The sequence below is a fragment of the Staurois parvus genome, unplaced genomic scaffold, assembly GCF_062004578.1.
Source record: "Staurois parvus isolate SC_StPar_1 unplaced genomic scaffold, SC_StPar_1.0 ptg000361l, whole genome shotgun sequence".
Taxonomy (NCBI): domain Eukaryota; kingdom Metazoa; phylum Chordata; class Amphibia; order Anura; family Ranidae; genus Staurois; species Staurois parvus.
The window spans coordinates 4,903,702-4,920,774 of NW_028318157.1; the positions used below are offsets into that span (position 1 = coordinate 4,903,702).

A 17,073-nucleotide genomic window follows, 5' to 3' on the forward strand; every position below is an offset into this window, starting at 1 on the left:
CTGCCATTGCATGCTGAGATCCACATTGCCATCTTTCTTCCTTATATCATTGGGAGCTGACTGTCTATTTTGGATTCTTGCAGCTGGCCTAATGATGCTGTAGCACAAGGTCGACCCTCCTCTTTTTGCGTTATGGAAGCAGATGCCTTCAGGAGAAACAAGTAATTTTTGCCTAGGTGAGAATGGCGGTAAGGGGGTGGGCTTGAGTAAGAAAAATAAAAAGTAAATAAAAAATAGTTTGCTGTTTATATTGCGGTGGTGTGGGGAGTAAGGATCAAAAGTGAATTTAATTAGTGAGGTCATCTTTAATACACGACAGTGGACTATGGGTTCTCCAACAAAGAGCACAATGAAAGTTGTCTCCTTTCATGCACTCTGAAATCTGGGGTGGGAGGGAAATTGAGCAGTGTTCTGATTCATTCATTCTTGTAAGTATCATACAGCTTGAGTTTTTGAGCTCTCTAAACAGGTTTTTTCAACAGCAGATAAGAAAAAACTAGAAAATATGAAAATATTCATTTTCTGGCTAAATATAAGGATGTAAAATATTCATATGCAATATCTCCTATTTACTTGACTAAAAAACATTTACATACATACTATATACGTTACATAGTCAAGTTAAAAAGACACAAGTTTATCTACTGAAACTAATGGAAAAAATATAAACAGACAACATCCATATACAGAATTCTCTATCCACAGTTGATCTAGAGGAAGCTAGAAAAAAACCAATAAAGCATGATCCAATTTGCTCCAGCGGGGACAAAAATATTTCTGATCCCCCAGGAGGCAGCTGGGTATACCCTAGTTCAACAATCTCTGGTGTTATTACATATAAATGTTAGTATCCAGTTTTATTTTGTGTATTTAGTATTGCATCTACTGAGCTGGCCAAAACTAGTTCTTGAGGGAATCTATTCCACATTTTCACAGCTCTTACTGTGAAGAAGCCTTTCCATATGTGAATGTTAAATCTCTTTTCCTCCAGACATAGGGAGTGCTCCTTGTCCCTTGTAATGACCTGAAAGTGAACTACACCAAGTTCACTATATGGACTACCTATGTTTTTATGCATGGTATTCATATCCCACTTGAATGTTTTTTCTCAAGAGACAATATATTCACTTCAGCTAATCTTTCCTTATAGCTGAGCTCCTCCATGCCCCTTTCCAGTTTCATTACCCTTCTCTGCACTTTCTCCAGTTCTCTAATATTCAAACTCTTCTATGTGTACTTTTTAAAACTCTTAAATATTTCCCAAAAATAGACAGCACACTATCTCATCTTTAACACTTGGTAAAGACTTTGATCACTTTTTAAATATGGGCACTACATTGGCTTTGCACCAATCCATTGGTACCATGCCAGTCATTAAGAGTCTCTAGAAATTAGAAACAATGGCTATGAAATAACAGAGTTCAACTCTTTAAGGACACTTAGGTGTAAGCCATCTGGCTCTGAGGAAGGGGGTTCCTGAAATGAATATGCCTTTTACACTAAGAGACCGATCAAGGTGTAGAATGTCATTTGGCTCTGAGGAAGGAGGTGCTTCCCTGAATTGCATAAGCCTTTTGCACTAGGCGACCAATGACACGCTGTCACTGCTGACAAAGCTTTCATTTTCTCCTGGTCCTTCTTCCAGGTTTGTGGCCTCCAGCAGCTTGAATGGCCGAGCCACGATAATGTCACTCAGCAGGGGCAGACTGACAACTCATGGGGCCCCCGGGCAATAGGGGATCATGGGGCCCCTGTGCCCTTGCCCAAACTCAAAAAAGCCTACGAAAAAGGTACCAGGGGCATCTCATGGGGCCCCCTACTGACCCCAGGCCCTCGGGCAGTGCCCGAGTTTCAAAATGGTCAGTCCGCCCCTGCGCAGGAGTCAATTTTTACAGCATACAGCTCTAAAGGAATGGCACGGGCATGCCGTTCCTTCAGAGCACTTGCACCGGTGCCCCTTTACAAGTAAATATCTCCTAAACGATGCAGGTTTAGGAGATATTTACAGTACCTACAAGTAAGCCTTATTATAGGCTTATCTGTAGGTACAAGTGAAAAAGTGACTTTACTACCACTTTCAAGTGGAAGTTTAGGTCAAAATATAAAAAAGACATGCTGCATTAAAGTTACTTACCTGCCTGTCCACCCTTGTACAGTGAGCTGCGCACATGCAGCTCACTGTATAAATAGTGAATCTGACTTAACCTCACCCCCGCCCGGCAAATGACAGCAGCTGGCAACTGAGACTCAGAAGCTGGCTGGCCCCTGAAGATGTCAGCAACTGGACAGGGAGATCTGGGATGCCACATAGCTGGATCCAAGGTACTGTAAAGATAGTTCCACTTTAACTAACAATTATTTTTACAATTTTTAATTTAAAAGAAAAAAACAATATAAACAAAACACTATAAATTATCCCAAGACAGTAATGAAAATGCTGAGTTTAGATATTTATGGAGTGAGTAAAACCACACACTATAAACTTCATCACTCTGACTCTTCCAGTTAGTCCTTTCAACAGTTGTTACTCTTTCCACATTTTGATTCATTATGCATATATTTAACATGATACCACCTACTGATCTCTAATTGGTTTTTTTTAAACAGAGGAATCAAAATCCTCTCTCTGCATCTTTTGTAGTTTGTCTTAAAGCCTAAGTAAACTTTCAGTTTAACCACTTCAAGTCCAGACACTTTCACCTCCTTCCTGTCCAGGCCAATTTTCAGCTTTCAGTGCTATAACACTTTGAATGACAATTGCGCGGTCATGCAATGCTGTACCCATATGAATTTCTTAGCATTTGTTTGATACAGATAAAACTTTATTTTGGTGGTATTTATTCACCACTGGGATTTTTATTTTTTTTTGCTATATAAATGAAAAAGTCCAAACATTTTGGGAAAAAAAAGTGTTTTTCTTATAACATTTTGCAAATAAATAATCTTTCTTCATAAATCTTGGCCAAAATGTATTCAGATATCTTTTTAGTAAAAAAAAAATCTAATTAGTTTATAACCAAAAATCATAATTAAAAAAAAATGTTTTACATTTTTATTTTTTTTTTTATATTATTATTTATGTTTTTGTTTTTTTGGTTTTTTTACATACTGTCACCCTAGCAGTACAGGGTCACCATAGTGACACTGTACTACTTGTGGGGGGTAATGAAATTTTTTTTTTTTTTACACTGTCTGCATCTACACCCATAAAGGCTGTAAAAGCAATAATTTCTCATTCTCTCTGGCTGCATTCTTGCAGCCATTGAGAAATACTGTGAGAGCTGTGATTGGTCACAGCTTGTCACATGGTACAAGGCTGTTGTCAATAGCCTTGTACTATGTGACCTCTGTGATCATTCACAGGTTTCACTAGTAGTAAGCAATGATGTCAGCAAGTGACGTCTTGTATACTACTATTCATGTGATCACTTATTGGCCAATCAGCAATCACATGATCGGGACCTCACACAGAGGTCCTGTACAGCGATCGGTGCCGTGCGCTCCCAGGGAGCACGCACAGGCAGTGAATGCAGAGGTCGTTCATAAACGGCCACCCGCTCCTGCACTGCTCCCTTCCAGCCGTTTAGGTACATGGGCCGGACAGGAAGTGGTTAAATTACCTAAATGCATTCCAGGTGCAACAAAACAAATGGTGAGTAAAGATTTACAGTTTTGTTTCCTCTAGAAAGCTCCACATCCTGATTGGAAAAGCTAGTCCCCTGCCAGTGTGCTGTAGAGGAGGACCCTTGCTCTCTGACAATGCAGTGGCCTATCTGCGAATGTGTGACACACCTCCTGCTGAGTCAGAGACAGAGCTCTAGAATCAGCAGGGAGCATGAGCTATGCTGATTGCGGAGCTATAGGTCTAACTCAGCAGGGGTTATGTCGGACCTCTGCAGGCAGGTGACTGCTTCCACACAGAGAATAAGGGTCCTTCTCTACAGCATGCTGGCAAGGGACACGCTTTTCTTCTCTACAAATTTGGGTGCCTTCTAATAAAAAATGAACTCCAAGGATTTGAACGACTTTTGTTTTGTTGCACCTGGAATATATTGAATGATTTAAACTGGAAGTTTAGTTGGGCTTTAATCACAACACAGGCAGACTGACCTCTACCTTGCAACCAGTACAGCTGCTAAAATCTCTGCAAGAGAAACCTAGCTAGACAAAATCATGCTGTTCCATTTTATTTGAAGAAAAAAAACTGATCTAGCTTCATCTAACTTTTTAGTGTTAGAATTGTTCTTTGGCCTATGTGAGAAAAATAGGTTGTGTTATTGCAAGATCGTGTCAAGCGCACTCCATTAAAACATCCTTTTATGTACATGCACAAATAAGATCCATCTGACAAAAGAAACTAGCATCTTTTTGTTGAGTTGAATCGGTACCTTGGAGATTTAAGAACTCCCCAAGTAGCTTAGCAATGTCACTTATGTTACAGAATATCACTTTATAATATATTTTACAGTTTGACTGCCTTTGAATTTCTTAGTAATAATAAGATTACTGCCAACCAGAAATGTTCATTACAGATTTCCCTTGCAGTACTATATATTATTTGGATCACAGAAGCACTAATGAGTTATCTGCAAATGTATAAATTGTTTTCCCTACCTCCTACGGGCAAGTCCTATACCTTCTTGACATGCAAGGTCATAGATAATTTTTTTCCTTGGGGTGGTTCAGCCCTCGGTAGCCAAAAGAAATAGTTAGCCACAGTAAATTATGAGTGTGGCAAAATTGGGTTAATAGTAGGAGGGGCCAACAATGTGAATCTACTCATTGTGTGTACACAGTAACATTCACAACAGTCCTTGGACCCAAATAATATTATTTAATTAATGTGTCACAAGCAGAAGTCTAACAGACGTATATAAAGCTCAAATGCAATTAAGAAAAATCCACGTTTGGGCATTGTTAAAGTTGCCAGATAAAGCAGCCAACACCAAAATTTGTAATACCAAATTCAAAAATACAAAGCAGAAATGTGTAGAACTAAATCATAAATAAAATTAAAAATATTAAATTATCTTGTATAAACCTAGTTAATAAAAATCAAATTATATTAAAAATAGCAATAAAGTCAGATTATCTGTACACTATTAAATCAAAATCAATCCTTCATAAAGTATAAATACATTACAAACAACAAAGTGTAATATAGTGCAAAAATGTGCAAGTAAAATAATAAGGGGTATAGTTGCTCATACACCATGCAATCAAAATCAAAGTCTCCTATCAAAGTCTCCTATTAAAGTGCAACTTAAAGAGCAAAAGTGCATACAATTCATCCACAAAATTCATCTGGGATTATATATGTGCTCTATACAAACTCCTGCAGTGCTCCACATAACTGTGCCACTTCACCTAGTGACCTGCATTAATGTCACACCAGGCCTCTTACCAAAGGATGTTTGTAGCAATCATGCGCACAAATATGGACGCGGACTTCCATGTTGCTAAAGATCCTCCATCTTGTGTCATTCTCACTCCAAAATCAGCCCCCCTCCCTTTCTGTTGAGTGGCCGGTGGTCTGTGTGTGTGCTGAGTTCAGGAGTGCACAGGGCACAGCTGGATACGCTTCATGGTTATAAATGCAATTAGCTGGTTCCATGAAGTCTGCCAAACTCTTGCTTTAAGCTGATCGTCAAGCTATAAACCCGTCAGTCACTGGACTTCAATAGCATCTGGGGATAGCAGTAAAACATATCTCATTTGGAGACCAATTTTTTATACAATTTCATAATTTGTCATAGGAAATACATACAATAACACAAAACATATATTCAGATTGGTCAGTTTAATGCAAGTCACCTGATACCTTACACCCCTAGATTACGTCTACCCGAGAGCAGAAAGCGATATCTCCTTAACCGTCCCAAGCAGATATGTCATATCTGGTATCTGGACATTCAGGATATGATTCTGCACATTATTCTACCATTGGATAGGATGCTACATGTACCTATGGAAGGTTAGTGACCATGGTATAACTTGCAAGGGATTTTGGTCCTAGCTTTGGTCTCCGCCTAGACCCCCTCTCCCCAAATGAGGCGATTGGCCCTTGGCTTCAGAGACACCCCCTGCTTGTGAACTACAAAATAGGCTGTCAGGCCTGGAGAAGTAAGATGAAGAGATATCCCTTTTAACATCAGGAACTAACTTTGGGAGAAAAGGCACCCTTTTGTTCAGGACACTTGAACGCTGCTTAAACCAGGATGTCTGCAAGTATTCTACCTTCTTAAACTTCTTTATTTATCTCTCTGCCGTGTTATTGCTCTCTGTATTTATATATATATATATATATATATATATATATATATATATTGGCTACATCTTTTTCTGTAAATATTTTATTGCACCATTTTGACCTTTTTAGTAATAAATCCTATTTTCTGAAAAGTGTTGAACTGTTTCTAAAGCTCTTTAATGCAAACTAAGAATCCCTGTCTCTGAAGAGCGCTACTGTGTGTTTTAAACTTCTGCATACATCTGCCTGCGGTGACAGTGTGTATACAGACGCTTATTCAAACATTATAGTGTTACTGCTAAGATTGGTGAGTTTCCTCCTTCTCCGTACAAAAATGCGGTGGTGGCAGCGTGAAGGGTTAATTGTGTAATTAACCTGACCCAGTAACAATTGCTCTCAGGCTGCGGCACATAGATTGTGGTCCAGTGAGCTGGAAAATCTCTGGGCAGGGGGCAGCTGAGAGTGGCATTGTTACACACGTGACAGAGCGGTTTTAGATTGGCTAGTCCTTCGGTCACAAGTTGGTGAGAAGGGCTGGAGGTCTGATGCCGCGCCTGTCACAATGTTGACCATTAAATATAAAATGGTCAAAAGTGCACTGTAGAGAAATCATCTCCACTGGCAGCCAGATGTTGATCCCTCTTCTTAGCAGCCAATGCTCACAATAAACTTTAGATGATTTGATTCATTCAGATTAGAAGCACCCAAGTTTCAGATAGAATTGATGATTTTCTTGAGCTGTGTATCATTGACTGTTTTATATGAATCAGTGAAACGTTCCTTGGCTTTCTGCCCCCATTTCTCATTGAACTCCTGCTCTTCTAGGTAGGCCTGTACCTGCACAGACTTTGGTTACATCAATGCAGTTTATAGATTGTAACACATACTACTTAAAAGTACAAATTAAATGTATGTCTTTGTTAATTATGGCTTCCTCCTAATCTAAGTGGTATCTTAGTATTAGCAGAAAAGCAGGACCTTATCATCAACCTCAGAGGATGTGAAAAAAAACACTTCCTTGCTTGACTACCTGCCAGCAGGATACCACTTAGATTAGGCGGTCCAAACTGCACAATCATTTCTTTCTCTTAAAAGCAATTTGGGGGAGCCTGATGGAACCCCCCTTGAAAAGGCACCTTGTCCTCATGTTGATGAGGACAAGGGCCTCTTTCCCACAATTATTGCCCAGTGGTTGTAGGGCCCTTGTGGGTGGAGGGCTTATTGGAATCTGTAAGCCCTCTTTAACAATGAGGGGGGACATTCAATTACCACCCACCCCCTATGTGAATGAGTAAGGCCTATATAGTATCTGTACTCATTCACAAAAATGCAAACAGAAAATAAAAACTCATAGCTTTTGACAAGTCCTTTAACTTAAAAAAATGTCCCAAGATGTAAATTCACCATCAATCACATAGTCCAGTAATGCAGATCCACATCAATCCTGATGAACAGCACCCAATAAAAGATGGAAAAAAAGGCCAACGCGATAACTGCATGGTGAATGGACCAATTACAGATTTATGCTTATGAATGGAAGGAACAGGATAAGAATGTCAGTAAATGACTGAAAAAGAGGGGTTTCATAACACCAGGGAAGGTCTTTGCTAGAGGGGACTCCATAACACCAAGGAAGGTCTGTGCCAGTAAGGTCTCTGCAAGAGAACTTCACAAAACCAAGGAAGGGACTTCCCCTGAGATAACACTAAATCTCCACTATGAGAGAACCCCATTTCCTACAATCACTTCAGTAGCCTGGAGTGTTGTTTGTTACAGAAATAGCAATCGATAACCCAAGCAAGTAACTTTTTGTAGTATGTCCCTATTGCATGTAGACCATCGTCAATGATCTAAAGGAGACCCTAACCAAGAACAACTAATGGGGCTTTAAAGGCAGCAAACCATATGAATCAACATTGGTTATACAAAACAATATAAAGACAATTAGTAAAAAGTGAACATCTTTTATTAGGTTAAAAAAACCACCAACAGGTGGAACATGACCATCAAACACATACATAGAAGATCATAAAATTAAATTGATGAAAAGGACAGAACTACAAACAGTAGCCTAGCCACAGTAGTTGCCACTGATGTCCAAGACGCAATGTCAATGATTATTTGCTGGGAAGATTAGTTAGCATGTAGCATGTGCATGTATGCTGTATGCATATTTGTAATACTCTGTGGGGTTTATTTACTAACGTTGGTTCACTCAGAATCTGGCGAAGCTGTACATGGTAGCCAATCAGCTTCTAACCTCAGCTTGTTCAGTTAAGCTTTAGCAATAAAACCTGGAAACTGGTTTCTATGCAGAAGTGCTTGAGATTCTGCGTGAACCAGTTTTAGTAAATAAGTCCCCGTATGTCTTGTAATGTTTTCTTGCAATTGTAAGTAGTTTGTATGTACAGAAATCGTGTTTATTAAAAGCACATTAATATAATACAGGGGTTTCTGCGTCCTTGCTTTACCACAAAGTAACCCAGAATATACAAGCAAAATAAATTTTGGGCTAATTTGTAAAATGGATCAAAAATGGCAATGCACAGTACAAATTCACTGTTTGGATGGATTTTTGTGTAAAATCTCACTTTACACATTTCCTCATACTTTCTGTTCCTGAAGAGAATAGCAAGATAGGACATTTGTCTCACTTGTAGCTCAAATGTGGTTTTAGCAAAGGCTAGGGCTAATTGTAGGTCCTGGGTTAAAGTAGATTGAAACTTAACCCAAAAATTCCCATCTTAGCTTTAATATACCAATGCAATTTACTGCAGCTTTCATTAAATAAATACTTGTGATCCTGCAACAAAGATCCTTATTCGGGCGACCTCCTGTTATGTTGTGACAACTGTTTCCCAAGCCTGCTCCTCCATTGTCACACTGTCACACAGGACCCTGGTTGGGAATACACATGGCAATGACAATCCATACTGCGCAGGCATGGTCCACCATTGTTATTATCAGGAAGCTAGTCAAGAGTAACGATGTGCAGCTGAGGTTGGAGCAAGTGCATGTCCACAGGACCTGACTGAATGAGAATGCTGGAGATCAACAGCACTGAGACACAAAACGGGATGAAAGTAGGGTTTATATGGTTCTGAACGGAAAAAACAGGCTGTTTATGATAAACAGTGCTTCAACAAACTAAGGGATTGATTTACTAAAGGCAATTAGACTGTGCACTCTGCAAGTGTAGTTGCTCCAGAGCTTAGTAAATGAGCAAACGCTCTGCTGACTACCATCATACAATCATGTGCAAGCAAAAATGCTGTTTTTTTTTAATTTGCCTTGCATGTGATTGGGTATTATTGGCAAAGGTGAGCTTTACCTTTACTAAGCTCTGAAGCAACTGCACTTGCAGAGTGAAACTGCACTTTGCAAAGTGCACAGTCTATTTGCCTTTAGTGAATCAACCCCTAAATGTCAAACAGTGGGACTGGATTTACACTGCTGAGTTGCTGTGCAAGCATCAAAATGCATTATATACATTGTTGTTTTGTAGTGTCACACACCCCAACACACTTTACCAATGTATAGTAACGCACTACAAATACCTTGTGCTGTGCCGCATTACTACAAATATTTTTTCTGTTTTTTTTAAATGAATAGGCTGTCTTAACACAATGCAGGTTACCATGCCATAACAATGTGAATCCAGCCTTAGGGTTTATATTGACATAAAATTCTAATTTCACTTTTACATTTTTTTTTTCTTTTTATCTAAGTGAAGCTAAACCCATTGATTTAACTGTTTCCCAAACCAGTTACAGTCAAGGCATGCTGTGAATAACTGTTGCACTTGCTTGTCAAAAGTCAAGCCATGAAATGGCTGGCTGATCACACCTCCAGCACCATGACAACTATAGATCAACAGATGTTAAATTGGCAACTTCCTTGGATGTAAAAGGAGAATAGGGTTTAGTTTTGCTTTACAATAGATAAATATTTGGCGCTGGAGAGGTAGAAAGATTTACTTAAAGTCCAAATGCTTTATAAAAGTCCAACTTGTGAGTGGAAGGGAGGGAATGGGGAATGAGCTGTAAAGAGTTCCAATAGGATATGGGCAATGGACAGCAACATCAGTGGCAGCACCCTCAGAGTAAAGCTGGACTCTGTAGGCAAGGAAAGAGAAGAGAGGGGAGCCAGACTAAGTGCAGCATTAAAAAGGTAGGTTTATTGCAAGGTAAAAACAATGGCAATGCACTAGAAGTGAAGTAAAATTAGGCATGTCACCCTGGACATCATCCTATAGGGATCCTGGGAGCCGATGGAGAACAGGCAGGAGTGTGTGATTCAGAAGCTGACAGCTGGAACGGATCTCCTGGATGCTTGGTGCGGCCGGCCACTGATGGAGAACCAGCTTAGAAAGCAAATGGCGCCAGGGCAGATGTGACGTCAGACGTAGGAGCGTGGTTATGTAAAATGGGCAGCAGCGCATTTCAAAGTGGAGCTTCTTCCTCAGAGGAAGGTCTGAGGAAGAAGTTCTGCTTCAAAACGCGTTACCACACATTTTACGTCACCACGCTCCTACATTTGACGTCATGTTCGCCCCGGCGCCATTTGTGTTCCAGGCTGGTTCTCCTCCAACAGCCAGCCGCACCAAGCATCCAGGAGATCCATTCCAGCTGTCAGCTTCTGAATAACACACTCCTGCCTGTTCTCCAACAGCTTCCAGGATCCCTATAGGACGACGTCCAGGGTGATACGCCTAATTTTACTTCAATTCTAGTGAGTTGCCATTGTTTTTACCTTGCAATAAATCTACCTTTTTAATGCTGCACTTAGTCTGATGCCCCTCTCTTCTCCTTCTCTTTAGTTTCGCTTTAAGTGAGGCCCAATTGTCTAATAGTGTGTTGGGTTTTAATGCAAGTTTTTTGGGGTTACAGTTAAGCAAGCCTTAGATCTGCTGTTAAGTATATAAGGTACTAAATCTGGTTAACTAATTTTAGGACAAATTGACACAGGACACAAATATTTGGACATCAAACGTGCAATGATTAATTTGTTAAAGTGATTACATTCATCTGAACCCAAATGGCTGTTCAATTAATTTTTTGGCGAATCAAACCTGTGTTATGTATATTATAAATGTGTTTATCTATGTGTTAAAATGGCAGTTGTCTGCCTCAGGTCACTAATGAATGAAAAGAAATTTAAACAAATCCATGCACATATTGAACCATAAAAATTACTGCATGAGATATGCTTTGTTGAAATACCTGTTCTTAGCATTAAATCTATGTGCAGTCAAGTGCAAAATTGCACATGCACATAAACAAACAGAATATACTTCACTTCATACATAACATTACATGATGAAAGCAATAATAAAAAATGAATGGTTTCATTTAATACATCATGGTCTAGCATTCAATAGTTATAAATTTTATTTTTATTAAATGGTATATGGTGTGCTTGTCTTACTTTGTGCACGGCGGTTTAGTAAAGACATAAATGAACATAATGAACTCATTTATAATGGATGCATGTGTGCAGTGCTGTGATCTTTGCAATGCATACTTCTGCTCTGTGATTTTGTCTTCTATTTATTGTTAGCTATAAATACCCGTCAAAGAACTACTTTTAAGAAAAGACAGCTTTGATGAGGTATGTGTGAAATCATTAGGTATACATCATTTGAACTCACTGAGGTATATGATGTGAGCAATCTTTAAATGTCCAAAATGAAATAAATAAACTATACTAAACCATCACAAGCCAATGTTTTCCTCTTCTCTAATTAGGATGTGTAATTAATAGGGATGTTGGGTGCTTTTAGCCTCCGCTAGCTTACATTGTATAAATATTTATGACAACATCACAGTATAATAACTGAATGCCCACCTTGAGCTTCTAGAAAGCCAAATTGGCCATTTAAAGGTAAAGCATTGTGCTTTTTATTTTACATCTTTAAAAGCTTGCTTTTCTACTTTATTTTTACTGTAAAAAATATAGTGCTTTCTAGATAAAGTGAACATAAAAATAGTTAAGTGAACAGTTTTTTATTTAGTGAATCAGCCCCTATAAGTAAGCTGATTCATACTGGTTGATTTACTAAGGGAATGGTGAATGTTTACATAAGGTGAAGTTATATCTACTTTGATTACCCAATCCTGTGGGAAGGCAATAAACAAATAGGATTTTTTTTTGCATGTTTAGATGATTAACATGAAACAGTTTCATTTTGTTCACCAAGCTAAGTGAAAATGTAGTGAATCAACCCACAAGGCACTACACTGTGGGTAGTAGTAGTAGTAGGGGGTAGGAGTAAGTTTTAAATCCTTAACATATAATGATAAGATTATTTACATCATCTTAGCTAAAAACGTGAAAAGACCATACAGTCCCTTTAAGCCCACCACTATGTTTTCTTTTTGGGACTCAATATTGAATTGGTTTATGTTTTTGATTAGCTATTTTTCTAGATGTGGCTTCTTGGGATTTCTGGAATGTCATTCAATGTATGTTCAAAATTCTAGATTGTGAGATCCTGAAGATCTGGCAGCCTCAGTTCTGGCAACGTAACAAAATGTTTTATAGTTAAAGTTTAAATATTTAAAATGTTTAAAATGTTTTATGTTTTATTTGTTTAAAGGAATATTTTAAATTTCAACTATGAAAGCAATAAAGTGGAACAATTGCACTCTGTTTTAATTGGAAATTAGCATTATTAACATTAACAGATATCTTTTTAATAGGTCATGTGTAAATAAATATAATTGATCTTAGCCTGTCATTTAACTGTAAGAAATTGCTTATTATTATTATTATCATCACAATTATGTAGCTATAAATCCTCTCATGTTTATAGTCTCTCACTTGGCATTGGGACCCCTGTGGAGAAATAACTACTACTGAAATACATGCTAAGCTCAACCGCCATAGGAATGATTACAGGGCTGGATTAAAGCGTTACTAAACCCACAACAGTAAACTCAGTCTGTATATGCAGTAAAGTATGCTTGTTATACTTACTGTGGAACCTAAGGGGTTATCCTCTGCATTATGTAAAAAGGCTGTTTGATCCTGTCTTCTCTGATCCTCTCCTTCATTTACTGTCCCCAATCCATCTGCCATAGTACAGAGCAGCAGTGGCAAGTCTGCACATGCTCTGTTTTTTTTTTTGGGGGGGGGAGGGGGGTGCATGTGATTGGCACAGGACCAGTCAGTGCTGTCTGGACAGAGTGTCAGGGGTCATGCAGCCTCATAGGACAGAGGAGAATGAAATCCTCTCCTACAAGATTACCCAGTGCTTGGCTGGACACTGATCAAAGTCACAAGATTGCTATATACTGCTGATGAGAAAAGGTATTTAGTAGTTTTTATTTACTAAAATATTCGTATTTCCATGTTCTATGTATTGTGGAAGACCAGATATAGTGATTGCAGGGTCATGGGTTTAGTAACACTTATAAACTACCTTTCCCTCTAGACCACCTGTCATGTGCCACCATGTTCTCCCCTATCTCAGGCTACTAACAGGCTCAGAAGATATACACTTGGTGTTCCAAAAACTACTAACCAGATAAGTTGGGCAGACATCCTGCAGGCAACCTGGTTCTAAGTGTACAAACCGAAATTTCTATGAACTGTAGCTGTATAGCGCATTATTCCACCTATGATTTTCCATTAAATGTGTACAAACTGTTTAGAGGTTTGCACAATTAAGATCCCTAATTTACTCTAGCAGACAGCATGACAGTCGGGAACCTTTTATTATACACAGAAATTTGTTACTGACAGTCCGCATAATGTGTAGATGGCAGTAGGCAAGCCCTACATACCCTGCGACCCTAGGCTATTGCCTAAGTTGTCTTTGCAGAAATGTGCCTCTTAGCATTCAGCAGGGTATGTCAATGTTCTGTGTAGAGGAAGTTTGTATACGTTATAGGAAATAAGTCTCCTATAGGATTTCCATCAATGATGGATAAGCCAACTATGATCAAACAGGGCAACACTTATACAAAAATTACCAATAATTACTATTGGGTGGTTCCATCCCAAAAGAAAATGGAGCTTTACTGGTAATTATTATATTAGAGACACATGTGGTTGAATAAATAAAGAGAAAACTAAATTCACACAACACAGAAATGTTTTGTACGAGATTTAAGAAGTAAGCCAAGTCCAAGTTGGTGGACTTGCAGGAAACTAAACATGCTGATTATAATTTACTAAACCTGAACATTTATACATAGTAAATAGTGAATTTCAGAAATCAGCAATCATTCACGTTTAAAACACGTTTAATTGCTTAAGATGGAGAAAAATATAACCAACTGAGGAATTGCATACACAGGATGCTTGCTTTGCAAATTAAGTGTTTACTTTGCAAGGGAATTTTCATTTAACTTAGTGGATGAGGTCAAGCTGTGCTCCAAGTAAAAATACTGTTTTTTAATTTTACTCGATTATGACTGGATATTCTTTGCAAAGTAAATTGTCCTCCCCATTTACTAAGGTTAGTGAAAATTCCTTAGAAAATAGCTTTGCACAGTGAACATGCTGTATTCCATTAACAAATCAGTGACCATGATGCAATGCTGAATATTGACCATATTAATTTCATCTTCTAAACACAAGCTGTCATATGAGCTAGGATAACTAATGACGACTGCCTGGGTGTTTGGTCTGAAACAGGAGTGTATATGCCAGGTGTCAAAACAAGAGCCAGGCAAAGAAGCAGGAGTTGCACCCATGATGTGCTATGAATGAGAGGGCACAGCTAGGATAAAGACAGTCCTTCCCAGGGGTGGACTGACCATTTGGAAACTCGGGCACCGCCCAAGGGCCCGGGGCCAGTAGGGGGCCCCATGAGATGCCCCTGGTATCTTTTTCATAGGCTTTTTTGAGTTTGGGCAAGGACACAGGGGCCCCATGATCCCCTATTGCCCGGGGGCCCCATGAGTTGTCAGTCCACCCCTGGTCCTTCCTCTGCACCACCTGTCCCTGTGGTGTATTGTGCAGGATTGAGCAGTCAAACTGATAGCAAAGTCCTGCAGATAACCATGGGAGTGTATTGCTGTCCAAGTGCAATCACTGAAAAACTGCTGTCAGTGTGACAGCCTCCCACTTTGTATCAGGAGCACTAACAAGGATCCTGATACACAGAGTGCAGCTCACAGCTGTCAAAGTGACCTCAGAGCTCTCCTGATTACACTGGGATAGAGTGTCTCTGTGTATCTGCACGACTGGGTTGTCAGTGTGTGTCCTACTCTTCAGTCATTTATATTTGAAGGTTACCTTCATAAATTAGTATCTTGTTGAATTACATAAAAACACATTTTTTCAAACAATATTTTAGTCCCTTTTTTACACCTAATTGTTATTACCATCTCTTTGCTATGCTATTTTTCAATTTGTTTTCAGATTTTCATAAGCAAACTTTTTAAATGTTTTTGTAGCATCTCGTTAAAAGAACACTTTGTACAATAAACATAATTATAGTTCTTTATAGTCATTTATCATTCTTTATAGTCCTTTATAGAAGGGGTAGAACCTGTAATAAAATGGGCACTTTAATGAGTTGTAAACTAATTCTAAGATGGAAGGTTTTAGTTACGATATTGTTAATGATTCCAGTTTAACATACTGACAAATGACTAAATCACAGTGGTTTGAGCACATTATAACACCTTCCCTATCCCTTTAGGTTTTTCTTGGACCAAAACATGGTGACCTTGCACCGGCCATCTACCATTCACTGTCCACCATTCTCACCTTGAGTACCAGAGAACCTTGTCCCATAACTGAATGAAATTGGAGCTTATTCTGGGTCAGCACTAAGTAATGCTGCAAGGCTCAGAATAATAGCCTCTAAGCTTGCACCTTCACAAACAAATCTGCAATGGCATTAGTAATAACTCTATTTTGAGTTTCCATTAAACCACCAATATTCTTTAAAGCCATGGTAGCTGACACATGTTGCTGAAACTGAAAATAGCCCTTTTTTGGAAAAATCTCACCATAGTAGCAGTTTCTGATTCTTCAGAAGATCTGTTGTTACAAGAAAATGGCCAGAGGCCATAAGAATTGTTTGACTGCTATAAATATAGGTTTTCGGCTTTAGAAGTTTAAAACTTTCAGCTAAGGTGCTGCCTTCAGGCGCACACCATAGCAGACTGGCTTAAGTGTGCAAACTTAATCTAATCTCCTAAAATTGTTTAAAAGTTCATTGTTTCATGTAGCACAGTCTGAATATCTATTGAAATTCCTAAGTGCTCTGTTTCTAACTGTATTTGATTAAGTTAGTGTCTGTATTGTGGTCTCCCATCCACATGCCAGCCTTTTTTTGCCAGGTGGAGAATAACTTCTTCCTGTTTTGGAACTTTAGTAGAGTATTTTTAGGTTAAAATTTTGAAATAAGGAAATCAAATGTTTTATGTTTTTCATCAATATAATTTGGAAACTTTTTATGTAATAACATATACTGTATACTGGTATAACATCACGTTATTTCTTTCAGTATAATTTAATATAAAACCTTTACAAGAATGTAATTTGAGGTCAGCATTTGGTGCCCAATATGCTGCCTATATCTAACCCTGGTAAAATCGCAGATGATGGATAGTGGCAATCTTGGGAGAGTGCTTGCAATAAGATGTATGTTTTACATTTATCAGCACTAAGGACTTTAAGATGTTCACTACACTAGATTTTTTCTCTTATCCCTTTTTCAAGTAGCTTTTCATCCTGTTTCACGGTTATAATTACTTTAGGTGATACAGAAAATGTAAAAATGCATCAGAGGCAAAAAAAATTATATGAAAAAATTGAAAAACTTTCCATTCATCGACAATAATGGTTTAGGATACATCCTG

At 38.5% G+C, this 17,073-nt stretch overlaps 1 protein-coding gene across 1 annotated transcript in view; it reads right to left on the bottom strand.

The window, feature by feature from the left end:
* The window catches only part of GPR50 (G protein-coupled receptor 50), a 223,770-nt gene that overhangs the window by 115,732 nt on the left and 90,965 nt on the right, over positions 1-17,073 (bottom strand). The gene's annotated exons all lie outside the window — the stretch shown is intronic.